The sequence below is a fragment of the Kogia breviceps genome, chromosome 8 (genome assembly GCF_026419965.1).
Source record: "Kogia breviceps isolate mKogBre1 chromosome 8, mKogBre1 haplotype 1, whole genome shotgun sequence".
NCBI lineage: Eukaryota > Metazoa > Chordata > Mammalia > Artiodactyla > Physeteridae > Kogia > Kogia breviceps.
The window spans coordinates 2,488,589-2,505,771 of NC_081317.1; the positions used below are offsets into that span (position 1 = coordinate 2,488,589).

Consider the following 17,183-nt stretch of genomic DNA (forward strand, 5'->3'; position numbering starts at 1 on the left):
CAACTACTGAAGCCTGCACTCTAGAGCCCGTGAGCCACAACTACTGAAGCCCATGTGCCTAGAGCCCGAGCTCCGCAACAAGAGAAGCCACCGCAATCAGAAGCCCGCAGCCCGCGCGCGGCAATGAAGACCCCATGTAGCCAAAAATAAATAAATAAAACAAATAAATTTATTTTAAAAACCCACTCCCCCACCGCCTCCCGGAGCTCCTGCGACAATCCCGCAGAGACAGGGGGTGGCGAGCTGCAGGAAGGGGCCAGGCCCGCCGCCCCAGCTCCTCTGCCCCCCGGGCAGCCGGGCCTCAGGAAACAGGATCCGTGCGGGCAGGGTCGGCTTCAGTGACAGACAGAGCCAACTGCCTCCTCCCGTGGGGCCCCAGGGGACGTCAGGTGGGCGAGCCGGGCCCCTCCGCACACTGGGCCCTGCTGGCCACCACCCCGCGCCCAACCCCCGCCCGGGCAGGGAGCAGTGCCACCACGGCTGCCCCCGAAGGGGCTCTGCCTGGAGCGCCTTGGCCCCGACCAGGGCCCCAAGCCCACCGTTGTTCTGGATCACTCCTGCTCCCCACCGGCAAGGGACCCCATCAGTCCCACGGAACGTCTGCAGCAGCCCGAGGTCTATGGGGTCTCCTAAGGCACCTGGCCTGGACCACTGAGGGGCCGGCAGCCACGGTCCCCGTTCCTGACGCCACCGTGTCCTCTCGGCTCTGCACCCCCGGCACCCAAGCACCTAAGGCTCCTTCTCAATCCAGTTTTCCCTGATGCCCCATGTTTCTCCCCAGCCCGCCAGCCCTGCTCGGGGAAGCCAGCCTCTGAAGGTTTCCTTTCAGGCCAGAACATCGGCCTCACCGTGGACCCGAGATACCGGCTCTGGTGGGCGTCGCCAGCCCTGCTGAGTGGGGCTCACTGCTCACAGGCGGCGGAGTCAGGCCAGCCGCCCACCCCCTAACCTCTGTGAGGCTCTGTCCCCTCCCACCTTTCAACCAACCTACCCCAAAGAAAAACCAACTGAAAAAACCACAAGGAGCTGCTGTACCAGCAGTGTGTGATATGTGTGTGTTGGGGGGCGGGGGGCTTGTGAAGCTCCATGGGGCTTCTGGGAGGGGGGTGAGGGACCCACCACTCGAAGGGGAATGTCCTCAGGGGACACAGTGAGTGAGGACAGCGTGACCGGCGCCTCACTTTGTCTTGGAGAGGGAAAGGGGGGACCATCCTCTCTGGGTCGGTCAGTCCCACAGAGGATGCTAGGGGTCAGGCGGTCACCTGCACTCACAGGGGGACCCGGCCCTGCGAGCACCAAGGCTCAGCGTGCTGTCGTCACCCACGGGGGGTGTTCTGTGCCCGTCCCAACAGAACACCCCCCATTCGACGCCCAGCGCCTGCGCATTAGCAACCCCGAAAACCCCGAGCCAGGCACTGTATCCCAGACCAGACCGAGGAAATGGCTGTCCCCCCAGGTCCCTCTCAACCGGAGACCCCAGGGAGAAGCCCTCGTAAGGAAGCTCTGACCCCATCACCCCACCTAACAGATGGGACGTGAGGCGGAGAGGGCCTGGGAGGCCACGGAGCCCAGAGGCACAGCGGCAGGCGAGCAGGCTGGGAGCCCCCGACCACTGCTGGATCCTGATGTCGAGGGGCAGCCAGCCCTCCCCACCCCTCACCCTAGCTGCCCCTCAGGGTCAGTGGCAGGAGGGGTAGCCCGCCGGCGCCAGCCCAGAGCGGGGCCAAGGAGGGGATGGTCCAGCCTCGGTAAACCAGGGTCCGAGTTAGGCTCTCACCTCCCCCACCCTGCCCAACACAAACACATCACCCGGGTGCCCACGCCTTTCCAGAACAGCAGGTGCTCCCATGGGACGGCTGTCCGGAGCCTGGAAGCCCTGGAGAGGGACCGGCACGCATGCTGAGCACAGGGAGGCGGCCCTGCCCTGGCAACCAGCACCAGGCTTAGCTCAGGCTCCCAAGGGCTGGACACCCTGGCCCGCCGTCGCTGGGACGTTTCCCACAGCCCGAGTGCTCGCATGCTTACCGATCGCATCCTGGGCCTCTCCCAGCCTGCGGGGCGTCGGGGGGAGGGAGGGCGGGTCTGTCATCCCAGGGAACAGTCACACGGTCACTGGTGTCTCCCTACCGGTCACTGGTGTCTCCCTACCGCAGACCTACAACGGCCCGGCCAGGACAGCCTGGTGGCAGCTAAGACAACAGAGCACAGGGTGTGTGTGTGTGCCTTATCTGGGGTGCACAGCCAGCAGGGCTCCAGCTCTTAACAAGCAGCCTCCAGCACCGGGCTGGCACCACCACGGCTCTGTCCGACGGCGCAAGCGGGCTTGGAGCTGGGCAGCACCCCGTTCCTGCCTTTCCTTTCCCTTTGCACCCGAGCTTCATCCCTGAGACACCCTCAGGCCAGGCTGCCCCCAAGCTCTTCCTCCTCCTGATAATGCGTCACGAGGGTCCAGCCACACGACACACATTCGGCCTCACAGGAGACGAGGACATTCCTGCCCCCACGTACCGGGGACCTCGGCTGGGCCCCTGGAGCCCCAGCTCCTCACAACGTTTTGGCACCTGTGACACAGGTACCCCCAGCCCTCCCGAACACCCTCCTGAACATCACTGTGGAAACGCTGCCACACGGGTCACCAAGCCCAGCTTCCAGCACTGGCAGAAAAACCCCACCGGGGCACCTGAAGCGCCGCCCGCACCCCAAGCAGCGGCGAAAGGACTCTCCCAGGCACCTCGTTACCTGTGCACTCTCCCAGTACTGCAGCAGGGAGGGAGGGGAGCTTCCCCCCAGATGCACCTGCCGGCTCTAACTCGAGGTTATAAAGGCCCTAAAAAAGGAGTTAGGTTGAGAACTGATTCTCCTGCGGGATAGTTAAAACCTGGCAAAAGAAATAAACACTCACCCACAGCACTGACACAGCAGAGCCTCCGGCCTCTGGAGAGACACCCCAACACAGGTAACCGTCATCTCTGCTCCAGACCCAGAAAGTGACGCTTTGCCTTTAAGAGGCCCGTGCTTCTCAGAGGCAGGACCACAGGCACCGGGAGCAGGGGTGCCGGTGCCAAAGGGATTCACAATGGGCGGGGCGGGGGTGGGGTGGGGTGGCTGAGGAGGTGCACCAAACCACTCACCACCTGGATACCTACCAGCACCCCCGAGCCAAGCACACCGGGCCGCTGCGTGCTGCTCTGACACCTGCTGCAACCAGGGGGCAGAGCCTCGGGTGGGACGGCGGGCGGGTTCCCAAGCAGGGGTTCCCCTGACAAGTTCCCAGCAGGCAGGTATACGGCAAGCAGGATGCTGCTTTCTGCCACAATTCACTAAAGTCTCCTTCGGAAGCAAGGAGTGGCTGACTAGATACTGACCTGCTAATGCAGGGTCTGTGGGCCCTGCCTGGGGGTTCCGTCGCTTTACAGCTAGACCATCACGTGGGGAGACGGGAAAGGCGGAATAGGCTATTCACCCACCCACACGACCTCCCCGAAAATCCTGCGACCCGCAGAGAGGCTTGAAGCAAGTGGCCAGGTGCAGCCGCTCGCTGGGGGGCGCTGGGCCCCCCACTCCCGACCCGGCCTGGACCCACTGGATGAGATCCGCTCTCCGGAGGAGAACAGGGCCCACCAGCGGCGGACGGAGACTCAGGCAGACGCTGGAGGCGGCCCGCGGAGGTGGCCTGCTGGTCCCGAACCAACCACTCCACTCAGGGCCGCGGCCAGCACTCCCCAGGGAAAGCTCTGCCGCCGAGAACCAGGAAATGGCCGTGCACCTAGCCGCTTGCCCGGCGCAGGGCTCGGGCAGCTGGCAACTCGCCAGCCTGGAGGAAGAGGGCGCAGGAGGAGCCGCCGGCTGCGGCGGGCGGTAGGCGGTTCGCTTTTTACCCCGCCACCACCCCCCACTTTCACTTTCTGCCCGTGACCGCTCTGCTGGGCCAGGGAGGCAGGAGCAGAATATTTACAAATCCTCTCCCTTTATTCAGAGCTCACTTCCCAAGCACGCGCGGGCTGTGGTGGAGAGAAAGCAATTACTCCACTTTCTAAAAACAAAACAAAAATTGACCTGGTGCTGCCCGTCCCTCCTCCCCGGACGTCCCCGTGGCAGGGCTGGGACTGGATCGAAGCTTCTGAGAAGCTGCTTGGGGCGGGATTCCAGAGTCCTGGGGCCCCCGAGGTTACCAGAAAGGTCAAAGCGAAATGGCCCACACCGCCCGCCCCAGATGCCGTGCGCCCTATCTCTCCCGATCTGTAACCACCAGCACACATCAAGGCCTCAAGACAGAAAAGGGCAAACACAGAGCTTTATTTGCAAATGAGAGGCCGCACTCAGGGCTGCCAGAGGACGGAGGGAGGGAGGGGGGGAGGGAGGGGGGGAAGGGAGGGAAGGAGGTCCCTAATTCCTGAGGACTCAGCCTTGCAGGGGCTCAGGCCTTTTCTTGATACCCTTGAAAGCCAACTACTCCCCCAGGAGACATGCCGCCCAGGCAACTTTGCGTAGATTTCAGGATCTCCCCAGGGCCACTCCATGGACCCAGGAAAAGAACCCCCATTTTAAAGAAAGAGTCAGGAAGAAAGCCTACAAAAGCAAGCTTTAAAAAGAAAAACAAACTTTCTTCTTCGTCTTCAGTTGGGGGGGGGGCACGAGGAGGAGGGGCCAGAGCGACTCCTTCATTTACTTGCCTTCCGCCCTCCAGCTAGTTTGCCCACTGATACCCAATACCACCTCCCCATTAACTCTGCAGCCACAACCCAGGGAACACACGGGGGCAGCCCCAGTTATGCACTTCTGGGTAGAAAGCTTTCAGCCAACATGAAGGATCACAGGATGGTCAGGGACTGGGCCCAATGGCGGGAACCCTCAGGATGGACCACGGGACCGCCCCACGTGGGTCTCCAGGCGGACCGGTTCCGTGCCCCCACTTTCATCTTTCCAAAACTGCCCCCTAGCCCCGAGGGAAAGGAGGCGGCCCAAGACCTCCACCCGGGCCTGCCCCCGGATGAGCAACCGGTGGGGCAAGAGGACGCCCCCGAGCCCCAGCTTTATTCACGGGGAGCCCACGAGGGCCGGGGGGGCGTGTGAGGTTTGGGGTGAGCATTTCTCCCCGATGGGCTTGTGCCGTGCTGTCAGGCCGCAGCCCACCCTGAGTGGGAAGGAGGGCACGCACCCCCGCTCCTCCCGCAACTCAACCTCGCCAGGATTAAGCGCTTTTCGGGCTGATTTCAAAACGGGAACTGGGTCTCCTCTTGGCCGGGCTGCAATCACCCAGCAACTCCAAAGGGCTCAAAGTCAGCTCGGGCCCCTAACTCTGGAGAAAGCGGCCTCCACGCCACGCCGCCCGCTCCCGGGCCCGGCCTCGCCCCACGCCCCGGCCGCGGCGACGGCCCCCGCGCGAGCCCCGCGGCCAGGAGCCAGGGCGGGCGGGACGGGCGCGGGGAAAGTGGCGCCGAAGCGCACCTTCTCCTCCACGTCCGCCCCGATCCCCCCTTCGAAAGATGGCGGGCAGAGGAAAGGGGGAAAAAAATCCTTTCCGTGAGGGAGGGCGCGCAGGAGATCGCTGGCGCGGGGCGCGCGGGCCGTGCCAACTCCGGGCTGCGCGCCCCGGCCGCGGCGACGCCCCCGAGCCCGGGACGCGGGTGGCCAGGAGGGCGCGGGCGGAGGGGAGGGGGCCCGCGCCGCCGCCGCCGCCGCCGTCGCGACCCCGGGCCGCCGCCGCGCTTTGTTGCATCGTGGCCGCGCACAAAGGCGGAGGCGGCGACGGCGGCCCGGGCGCCCGGCTCCCCGGACGCGCCGGCTGCCTGCGCGGGGCTTACGGGGCCGCGCTCCCCGCCCCGCCCGGCCCGCCGCCACCCGCGCCGCCCGCCGCCCCGCGCGCGCAAGGAAGCAAGAGAAAGGCGTACTTGGCCTCGGCGGCTCCGGCGGCCGTCCCCTCCCGGCCCGCGCGGCCGGCTCCTCTTTGGCTCGCCGGCCCCGGCAGCATAATAGACGCGCCGGAGCCGAGCAGGGCTCATGCGCTGAGCCGCGGCGCCTGGCGGGAGTCGTAGTCCGCGGCCGGGCCCGCGCCGGGGCCGCCCAGGGGAGGCCGTGGCGCGCGGACTACATGTCCCGGCCCCGCCGGCACCGCGCCCCGCCCCGCCCCGCGCGCCCCCGCCCGCCGCCCGCCCCCCGCCCCCCGCCCCGCCGACCCGGCCGCGAGCGGGCCCGGGCCGGGAGGCGCGCGGGGGCGGGGCGCGGCGCCGACCGCGACTCGGGGGCCCGGCGCGGCCCTCCCGCGCGCCCTCCCGCGCAAGGGACGTGCGCCTCTGGGCGTATTTCCTGGTGCTCGGGGAGGCGCGCAAAAGGGCGGAGAGCGGCCAGCGCTCGCCCGCCGCTGCCGCCCGCACCGGAGGACTCCGGAGTCCGGGGGGCCGCCCTCGAACCTCGGGCGCGCACGGTCTGGGCGGCGCGTACCTGCCGGGCGCCCATGTTTGTAAACAAACCGCGTGTCTAATTAGCTTGGCGGGGGCGCGCGCCGGAGGGCAGGGGCGGGGCGTCGGCGCGCGCGCAGGGCCGGCCCCGCCCGGGGAGGAGTCTCGCTCGGTCGCGCCCCTAGCTCCCCCAACCCCCCACCTCCCGTTCCCACATCAGTCCAGGTCCTGGGCACCCGAGTTCGCTGTCGTGGGAGAGGGCGCCAAGTCCCAGGAGCTGGCGAGGAGCAGGGGATGTTCCCGGCTCTCCCCGGAGACCTGGCCCCCCAGCCTCTTTTCCCATCTGCCCAGTGAGGGGCAGGAATGAGATCAAAGGTCCCTAGTCTGAGGTTCCAGCAGTGGGCCACAAAGGTAAAAACTGGGGACTGTGGCCCTTTTTCTGTATTTTTGAAAGGCTCAGCTCGTGGACACGTTTCAGATCTTTTCAGTGGCAGTTCCTCCTGTGTGTACATGAAGTTTTTATCCAGCTGTAACTTAAGGTGGAAGCACGTTGTGTATATTAAACCCCCATAAAAAGTCAAAAACAAAACCAGTTTTCCTTGGTACCCACTGAACCTGCCAACTACAAGGTCGAGTTTCCTCGTGTGGGCTGAACCCCTCCCAAGCCCCTGGGGTCACTGGGTTTATTTTAGGTTGAGCAAGAGCGCTACTGCCGCAAACACACACGTCTACTCGGCTGAGCCCATGCAGCCCCACACCCACCCAGCACAGGCCTTCTGTGCCCGGCTTGCAGGTGAGGCAACTCCGGGAGGTGAAGTGGCCCTGGGTCACAGAGAGCTGAGATGCCAAAGCCTGGGGTCCTGGGAAACACAGCTTGTAGGAGAGGCCAAAGACTCCACCCCGCACCCTTCCCACTGTGCCTTTCTTGGAAGCCCAGGACTTCCTACACCCCCGGATGCCAGACTCTGGCTGGGGAAGACCTTTGCCTTTTTCGTTTACAAAGTGGGAGAGAGTCGAAAGAGGGAAGCGTGGACGGTGAGGACCTGCAGGTTGGCTCCTTTGGAACCATCATCCTGGTTGCATCCTTCCCGAAGCCCGAGTTTGGTACTCCAGTTTACAGACTTCTGTTTTAGTCACCTCCAAGGCTACATCCCCTTCCTTCCACCTGGGTCTCATTCTCTTGGACATTCTGGGGTCTCTGGCCATCAGCATGGTCCATCTCACTGCTAGAAACGATCCCACCTCTCTCCTCATGAGGCTGAAACAGAGAGCCTCTTCACCTGGTCTTACATTGCAGGGCTTGGATGGAGCGCACACGGAGGCCACCCAAACCAGCCAGGCTGGCAAGGCTGCCAACCGAATGCCCAGGACCCTGATAAGCCTCCTCTGCCCTGCCACTGACCTGAGAAGTCCCTCCCAGGAGTAGAGCAGGACCCTGGGCCACCCTGGGAGCCTGGCTGTGATGGAAGGACCTAGGTCCCTGCCTCTCCCTTTCCGGTGCCCACTGGTCCTGCATGCCCACTCACCCGTACCCCAGGGAGCTCAGTGGAGTGATCTTCCCTGAGGCTGGAGAAATCTCTGGAGGCAGACTCTGTAGGAGAAATGTGACCGATACTCACATTTGAGCATCTCAGCCCCTGGGCTAACTACCCCTCAAGCCTAGTGCAGGAGCCCCTCCCGGGGGCTTCTTGAGAAGCCCCAGGCTTCCCCAGGCTGCCTTGGTAAGGGATTTGGGTGGCACTGACTGTCCCCACCACCACCAGCCACCGTCTTCTCCCTTCCCAGGCTCTTGGAGCTTCAACGCCAGAGGTTGGGCCTCCGTGGACTGCTGTGTGCCTGGGGTACAACCACTTAATCTCCCCAACCAGCATTTCCTCATCTGTCAAAGGAGGATTAAAAATAGGACGTCATCCTGCAGCTGTGGGAGGGGAAACGCAGTGCAGGCTGGGCCTCTGGCCCCTCTTGGTCGTGGCTCACCTCTCTGCCTTGGTCTCTTATCACTGGGCTATTTATTGGCTGTCTCCACCCTCCAGCGTGGCAGCTCCCTGAGAGCAGGGCTCTAGACCCCCAGGGCCTACAATAGGTCTGGCACGTCGTGGGTGCCCAATAAATACTTGCTGAGTGAATAAACTTTCTCTTCTGCACATCTGTCCCCCTCTCCAGCCTCCATCTGCAAAACTTGGTGTAGCCAGACCCCTACCAGCTAAGACAGCCGCCCTGATCTCCCCCACTGGAGCCCTGCAGACCTTAAAGCCATGGCCTTAAAGCTTGCAGTTGGCCTTAAACCCTTGCTCAGGCCAGCCCAGGGCCCAGCCTCGGCTCCCTCCTGCCCCCTCATTCAGTCTTCACCCACGACGCCCCTGGAGGCACAGAGCAGTTATGTTATTGCTTTATAGTTAATACATGAGTCTCTTAAAGGTTTAGTTCTCGGGCTTCCCTGGTGGCACAGTAGTTAGGAGTCCACCTGCCAATGCAGGAGACACAGGTTTGAGCCCTGGTCCGGGAAGACCCCACATGCCGCAGAGCAGCTCAGCCCGTGCGCCACAACTACCGAGCCTGCGCTCTAGAGCCCACGCACCACAACTATTGAAGCCCGCGCGCCACAACTACTGAGTCTGCGAGCCACAATTACTGAAGCCCGCATGCCTAGAGCCCGTGCTCCGCAACAAGAGGAGCCACTGCAGTGAGAAGCCCGCACCCTGCAACGAAGAGTAGCCCCCACTCACCACAACTAGAGAAAGCCTGCACGCAGAAACGAAGACCCAACACAGCCAAAAATAATAAATATATAAAATAATTTTTTAAAAAAAGTTTAGTGTGCATGAGTCCTTGCCCCAGAGGCTCATCAGCACTCGCAACAGCTAAAAAGGAATTTCTGTCTCCACCAAGCAAAGGCTGCACCATGGCTGACGGGGAGCAAAGGTTTCTACTTATATCGGTACAATCACATATTGACCATTTACTGTGAGCTACGCACTGTGTCAAGAGTTTTGTATACATAATTTCCCTGAATCACCAATTTTGTGAAGCAGGAATAATTCTGCCCACTTTTTATAGATGAGAATGAAGGCACTGTGAGGTTAAATTACCAGCCTGAGCCGTGGTTTGAACCCAGGGGGGTGGGGTTTGCATTTCACCTGCAAAATACGTTCCAGGAGCCTGCATTGTGGTGGGAGAGATGAGGTGAGTGTTTGAGGCCGCAAACACCCAAGTACGTTAGTTGGTTCTCTTATAAAAGCAGGGGGAGCCCCTGGGATGGGATGGAACTTGGAGTGAGCCTTCCCACTTCCCTGTTTTTCCTGCTCCCAACGTGGAAGATCACTATTACAAAAGTAATAATAAAGTCCTTAGAAACACAGTGTGGAAATGTCTTGGACATGACTTGGGGCTCAGGTGAACAGAGAGAGAGTGGGCTATGCTGCAGCTGCATAAATATGGCCGCAGAAAGACGGCCAGCAGGAGGCAGGGCAAGAAGACAGGTGGTGGCCCCCAGGGTTTCAGTCTACCCGTCTGTGAAATAGGATAGTAAACACCTGCCTCGTAGGACTGTTGTGAGGGTAAATGCGGTAGACGTTTTCATTCGTAAGACGGCACGTGCATTTGTTCGTGCACCCCAAAGGTGCTGATGGAGGGGATGGTGCCCCACGCTCCTGCTTCTTGTACCAGCTCTGCAGGTACAAGAGGGAGCAAGACAAAGTGCCAGCTGCCGCAGAGCTGACACGCTCCCGGGGACGCACAGACTATCAGAAATAAGTAAGATATGCAGTGTGCCTGACTGCTCAGTGCTATGGAGGAAAATCAAGTCAGGTAGGGAGCTGGGGAGCTGGGCTGGTTGGCTCACAGCAGCTAAATATGGGAACTAGGATTGTGGGTGACTTTAGTTTATTTTTCTTCTTGATCATTGTTTTCCCATGGCAAACAGATTGCTATGTAATGAAAAATGAGTTTTGTTTGAAGAGGCGATCATTGTGATACGATGGAGAGAGGGTTGGCCTCTCAAGTGCTTCAGTCTCTGGGTCTCCTGGAATCCTCGCTCAAAGTTTAGGTGCCCCTGGAATGCCTGTGACTCTGATGGCTTAAAAGATGATGTAACCAGCCCTTCTTGGCTTTGCATCCACAGGAAAGCTTTCTGCATTGATGTCCTGTGACACCATGGCCCTGTCTGTGTCCCCTCCCTACGTCCCCTGCCTCTGAGAAGGAACCCCAAGGCTATGAAATAAGTGTGTTTAAAATGATTGAAGGCGTAAAATAATTTTTTTTAAAGACTACCAAAAAATCTGGGCGTTTGGGGAAAAAAAATCCTAGAACTGCTAGAAATCAAAAATCTAGGCTGCATGGAAATTTGAAACTCAGAGGAAGGGTAAATAGCAGCTTAGACAAAATAGAAGGAAGAATTAGTTCCCTGAAAGGTAGATCTGAGGAAACCAACCAGAATAAAAGTCAGAGAAGCAGAGACAGAAAATATTGTAAAAATTGGAAAATTCAGTTAAGAAAGAGGGAAGAGGTACTATGCCATCCTCCCAATAGGAACTGCAGACAAAGAGAATTAAGAAAAGGCGGTGAAGAAATATTTGAACAAATAAGAAGTGAAACTTTAACAGAATAGATGGAAGAAATTAATCCTTGGATTCAGGAAGCACAGGTCACAAGTAGGATGAACACAAATGACTCCACACTTGAATGTATCATCAAGAAACTGAAAAAGCATCAAAGACAAAGAGATCTGAAAAGCAATTGGCTGAGGTGAAGTCAGCAAAAACAGCAGAGAAGAGCACTCCAAGGGCCCAGGACTCCACAGAAACAGCACATAAACTGGCAAAAAACATCAGAACTAACTTTATTTGAACTCTGGAAACTAACTGGAAAGACAATCAAGAAAAAGGTGGCTTCATCTCAGTAACTGAAGAAATCTCTGTTGACTCCCTAGCTGACCACCAAGCTAATCAAACACACTGCAGTGGCCACACAACAGAGAATCATGGCTTTACAATATTGGTTCTGAAAAGTCACAAACAAACGGCAGCAACAATGTACAGAGGCAGCATCAACAAACCTCTGAACAGGAGGGAATCTGATTTCCAGAACTGCCACATTATAATATTAAAAATGTCCAGTTTTCAAGAAAAGTGGACATGCGGAAAAACAGGAACGTAAGGCCCACACACAGGAAAAGAAATCGAATAGAATCAATTATACATCAATAAAAAAGAAAGAAAGAAAGTGAATAGAAGCTGCCCCTAAATAAGCCCAAACACTGACTTACTAGACAAAGACTCTATATCAAAGCCGTTAATATTCTCAAGAGCTAGAGTGAACCATGTACAGGAAATAAAGGAACCATGGACACAATATCTCACCAAGCAGAGGATAGCAATAAAGAGAGAGGAATTATAAAAAGGAGCCAAAAAGAAATTCTGGAGTTGAAATGAGCAACAATTGAAATTTTAAAATTCACTAGAGGGGTTCCATAGCACATTTGAGCAAGCAGGAGAAGCAATCAGAGACAAGTCAATTGAGATTATCCAAACTGAGGAACAGAAAGAAAAAAGAATGAGGAGAAATGGAGAGAGCCTAAGAGACCTGTGGAATGCTATCAAGCATATCAAGCATAATATATGTGCAATGGAAGTCACGAAAGAAGAAGGGAGAGAGGATGGTGAAGAAAGAATATTTTAAAAAATAATGGGCCAAAACAGCCCAAATTTGATGAAAGACATGAGTCTGCATATCTAAGAAGCTCACAAAGTTGATCCAAGGTGTGATAAACTCAGAGTTCTCCACATTATAATCGAAATTTCAAAAGACAAAGAAAAAATCCTGAAAGCAGAAAGAGAGAAGTGACTCACGGTGTACAAGGGGTTTTCCCAATAAGATTAACAGCTGATTTGTCATCAGAAACTCTGGAGGCCAGAAAGTGGCAGGATGATGTATTCAAAGTGCTAAAAGAAAAAAATTCCTGTCAACTGAGAATCATATAACTGGCAAAGTTATCTTTCAGAAAAGAAGGGGAAAGGGAATTCCCTTGTGATCCAATGGTTAGGACTCTGTGCTTTCACTGCTAAGGGTGTGGGTTCAATCCCTGGTTGAGGAACCAAGATCCTGCAAGCCACGTGGTGTGGCCAAAAAGCAAAAAACAAAAAACAACAACAAAAAAAGGGAGAAATAAAGTATTCCCAAACAAACAAAAACTGAGAGAGTTTGTTGCTAGTAGAACTTCCCTTTAAGAAATGCTAAGTGGAGTCCTTCAGGCTGAAATGGTTGGACATTAGACAGCAACTTGAATCCACGTGAAGAAATAAACAGCCGTAAAGGTAACTACATAGATAAATATAAAAGTCAGAATTAATGTATTTTGGTTATCAACACCTCTTTTTCCTCCATCTGATCTAAAAGGCAACTGCATAAAACAATAATTATAAATCTATGACAGTGGACACACAATGCTTAAAGGTGTAAATTGTAATGGTAAACAACCTGAGAGAGGGATGGCCCAATATAGGAGCAAAATTTTTGTATACTATTGAAACTAATCTGAAGTAGTTTATTATAAATTAAGATGGTAATTTTAACCTCCAGAGAAACCAATAAGAAAATAACTAAAAATATATATCATAAAAAAGAGAAGAAAATGGTACAGTAGCAAATATCTATCTAACACTAAAGAAGACAGTAGTGGAAGAACTGAGCACAGGAAAAATGTAACATACAGAAAATCAATTGCAAAATGACAGGAGTAAGTGTTTCTGTATAAGTAATTACATTAAATGTAAGTGGATTAAATTATCCAATTAAAAGGTAGTGATTGATGGAATGGATAACAGAAAAAAAAGTAATCCAACTATATGCTGTCTACAAGAGACTCACTTGAGAACCAAAGAAACAAATAAGTCGAAAGTAAAATAATTTTAAAAGATATTTAATTTAAACAGTAAGCAAAAGAGAGCTGGAGTGTCTATTCTGATACCAGACAGTGTAGACTTTAAGACAAAAATTGTTACAAGAAACAAAGAAACACATGAACTAATGATAAGGGCGGCTCAATGCATCGAGAACATATAATAATAAACATGTATGCACATAATAACAGAGCCCCAAAACATATGAAGCAAAAACTAACAGAATTGAAGGGAGAAATAACAGTTCAACAATAATAATTGGCGACTCCAACACTTCACTTGCAAAATGGATGTTACAACTAGACAGATGATCAGCAAGACAATAGATGACTTGAATAACAATATAAACCAACTAGACCTAACAGACATCTATAGATCCTGTACCCAACAACAGCAGAACACATAGTCTTCTCAAGTGCACATGGAATATTCTCCAGGGTAGACAATATGTTAGGCTACAAAACAAGTCTCGGTAACTTTTTTTTTTGTTGTTGTTGTACGTGGGTCAGTAACTTTTAAAAGATTAAAATCAGACAAAGTATCTCCTCTGACCACAGTGGAATGAAGTGAGAAATCAATAACAGAAAGAAAATTTGAAAATTCACAGATATGTGGAAATTAGAGAACATACTCTTGAACAACCAATGGGTCAAAGGAGAAATCACAGGGAAATTAGAAAATACCAAACAAATGAAAAAAAAATCCAGACATACCAAATCTTACCCATAAAGGACCACAGCAAAAGCAGTACTCAGAGGGAATTCCCTGGCGGTCCAGTGATTAGCACTGAGCACTTCCACCACAGGGGGCATGGGTTCAATCCGTGGTTGGGGAACTAAGTTCCCACAGCCATGGTGCAGCCAAAAAAAAAAAAAAAAAAAAAAAAAGTTGACAGGCAACTAATGTAATACACTATATTAAAAGAAAGAAAGGAAAAAAACACACACGATCATGTTATAGGCTGAATTGTGTGCCCCGCAAATTTATATATTGAAGTCATAATCCCCAGTACCTCAGAATGTGACTGTATTTGAAGATAGGGTCTTTAAAGAGGTAATTAAGTTAAAATGAGGTCATTAGGGTATGCCCTAATCCAATATGACAGATGTGCTTATAAGAATAAAAAATGTGGACACTAACAAGTATAGAAAAAATAATCTTTTCAACAAATAGTGCTGGAATAACTAGATATCCATATACAAAAGAATAAAATTGGACCCCTACCTCACACCATATACAAAAATTAACTCAAAATGGATCAAAGACCTAAAGGTAAGAGCTAAAACTATAAAACCTGGGACTTCCCTGGTGGCACAGTGTTTAAGACTCTGCGCTCCAAAGGCAGGGGGCCTGGGTTTGATCCCTGGTCAGGGTACTAGATCCCACATGCATGCTGCAACTAAGAGTTTGCATGCCACAACTAAGGAGCCTGCCTACCGCAACTAAGGAGCCCACCTGCCACAACTAAGACCCAGTGCAACCAAATAAATAAATAAATAAATAAATAAATAAATAAATAAATAATAAAACTATAAAAACCTTAGAAGAAAATATAGGGTCCTGGTCAGAGAACTAAGATCCCTCATGCTGTGCAGTGTGGCTAAAAAATTTTTTAATAGAAGGAAAATAACCAGTGTTGGCAAGCAGGTGGAAAAATTGGAACCCTCATACACTGCTACCGGGAATGGAAAATGGAGCAGACCCTTCAGAGAGCAGTTTGGTAGTTTCTGAAGAAGTTAAACATAGCATTACCATATGAACTAGCAATTCTACTCCTAGATATGTACCCAAAAGAACTGAAAACAGATGTTCAAAAAAATTGTACACAAATGTTTACAGGAGTACTATTCATAACAGTCCCAAAGTGAAAACAAACCAAATGTCCATCAACTGATGAATGATAAGTGAAACATGGTATGTCCACACAATGGAAAATTATTTAGCCATGAAAAGGAGTGAAGCACTGACACATGCTACAACACGGATAAACTCTGAAGCTATTGTGCTAAGTGAGAGAGGCCAGAAACAAAAGATCACATATTGTATGATTTAATTTACATGAAATATCCATAATAGGCGAATCCATAGAGACAGAAAGCAGATTAGCGGTTGTTGTGGGCGGTGGGTGGGGGGAGTGGGGAGTGACTGCTTGACGGGTGAGGGGATTTTTGGGGTGAGGAACACGTGCTGGAATTAGGTAGTGGTGCTGGTTGCACAACATTGTGAATATACTAGAAGTCATTCACTTCAAAGTGGTTAAAATGGTGAATTTTACCTCAATAATAAGAATACTTAAAAGCTACTGGCTGGGCTTCCCTGGTGACGCAGTGGTTGAGAGTCCGCCTGCCGATGCAGGGGACGTAGGTTCGTGCCCCGGTCCGGGAAGATCCCACGTGCTGCGGAGCGGCTGGGCTCGTGAGCCGTGGCCGCTGAGCCTGCGCGACCGGAGCCTGTGCTCCGCCACGGGAGAGGCCACAGCAGTGAGAGGTCCGCGTACCGCAAAAAAAAAAAAAAAAAAAAAAAGCTACTGGCTGACCCTCATTTTTAAAAATTGTTTATTTATTTATGGGGTGCCTCGGGTCTTAGTTCCGGCAGGTGGGATCTTCATTGTGATGTGCGGGCTTCTCTCCAGTGTGGCACACTGGCTCCAGAGCTCACGGGCTCAGTAGTTGCAGTGCATGGGCTCTCTACTTGTGGCTTCTGGGCTCTAGAGTGGGCGGGCTTAGTTGCCCCGCGGCACGTGGGAATCTTAGTTCCCCAACCAGGGATTGAACCTGCATCCCCTGCATTAGGAAGGCAGATTCGTAACCACGAGACCACCAGGGAAGTCCGTTTTTTTTTGTTGTTGTTGTTGTTTTTTTTTGCTGACCCTCATTTTGATGGCTGGTTGACAGGGAGAAGGAAGAAAGGGAAGGGGATGGCTCCACCCTTGGGAAATGCCTCTGGTCTGGAGCATGGCTCTTCAGAAGCCATGGAGTCCTGGGTAGGTTGGTTTTGGTGAGGAGGAGAAGGGCATGGGGCTGGAGGGCAGTTAAATAAGAGAGAAAACAACCAGCGGAAAGGAACGTGTCACCTACGAGAGTGCGGCAATAGAACAGAGCAGGGCTCCCAGCAGCGGTGATGGAAACGCTGGGTAACGGCGACGTTCGGAGAGAGCACAGCTGTCAGCCCCAGTTCTCTGTCGCTTACAGGTTGGGGCAAAGGAAAGGCTTGTGCAGATTAATGTTAGAGCCCTCGGCACAAAGAGACCTCGACCTCGCTCAGCAGACCACTGAAATTTACACTCCAGTGAGAGGACATTGCACTCAGAGGACAGAGGGCTGCTACAAGGGATGGTGAGCCAGGAAGTCGACAACATGTGGGTAACCACTGCTGAGCGTGGACTGACCGGATGGCGGATGGCGGGGTGACCTCAAGCGCCCATGCCCCCGCTTCCTGGGGCCACACGTTGCCCTTGCTCTGCCATCTGCAGGGTCCCCCCCATCCCGCCAGCCCTGGCCATTCCCCCCGGACTCTGCTTCCACGGGAGAGAAAGAAAGCCCAGTTCTGTTGAAGGTGTGCTGCCTTGGGCTTCTCTCTCCGGAAGTGGATGGTAACCCAACTCATCTAACGAGAGAGATTTGGGCGCGGCAGGGGAATGAGAGCAGAGCGTTCTTCTGAGTTCTCTCCACACTCGGGAGGATGACAGAGAGCCACTTTCGTCTCCAAGGAAGTAGGTCTTTAAAATGCCAACGATAGGGGCTTCCCTGGTGGCGCAGTGGTTAAGAATCCGCCTGCCGATGCAGGAGACACGGGGTCGTGCCCCGGTCCGGGAGGATCCCACATGCCGCGGAGCGGCTGGGCCCGTGAGCCGTGGCCGCTGAGCCCGCGCGTCCGGAGCCTGTGCTCT

At 54.2% G+C, this 17,183-nt stretch overlaps 1 protein-coding gene across 2 annotated transcripts in view; it reads right to left on the reverse strand.

Moving 5' to 3' along the window:
* Positions 1 to 6,542, reverse strand: part of BRD3 (bromodomain containing 3) — a 34,733-nt gene extending 28,191 nt beyond the window's left edge. The window contains exon 1 of one of the 2 annotated variants that reach the window (XM_067040313.1): positions 6,442 to 6,542. The gene's annotated coding sequence lies outside the window, so the exon portion shown is untranslated. Of the gene's footprint in view, positions 1 to 5,891; positions 6,033 to 6,441 lie in introns of those variants that run through there. The other variant, XM_059073295.2, reaches the window with a different exon arrangement.
* Between the last annotated feature and the right edge of the window lie 10,641 nt (positions 6,543 to 17,183).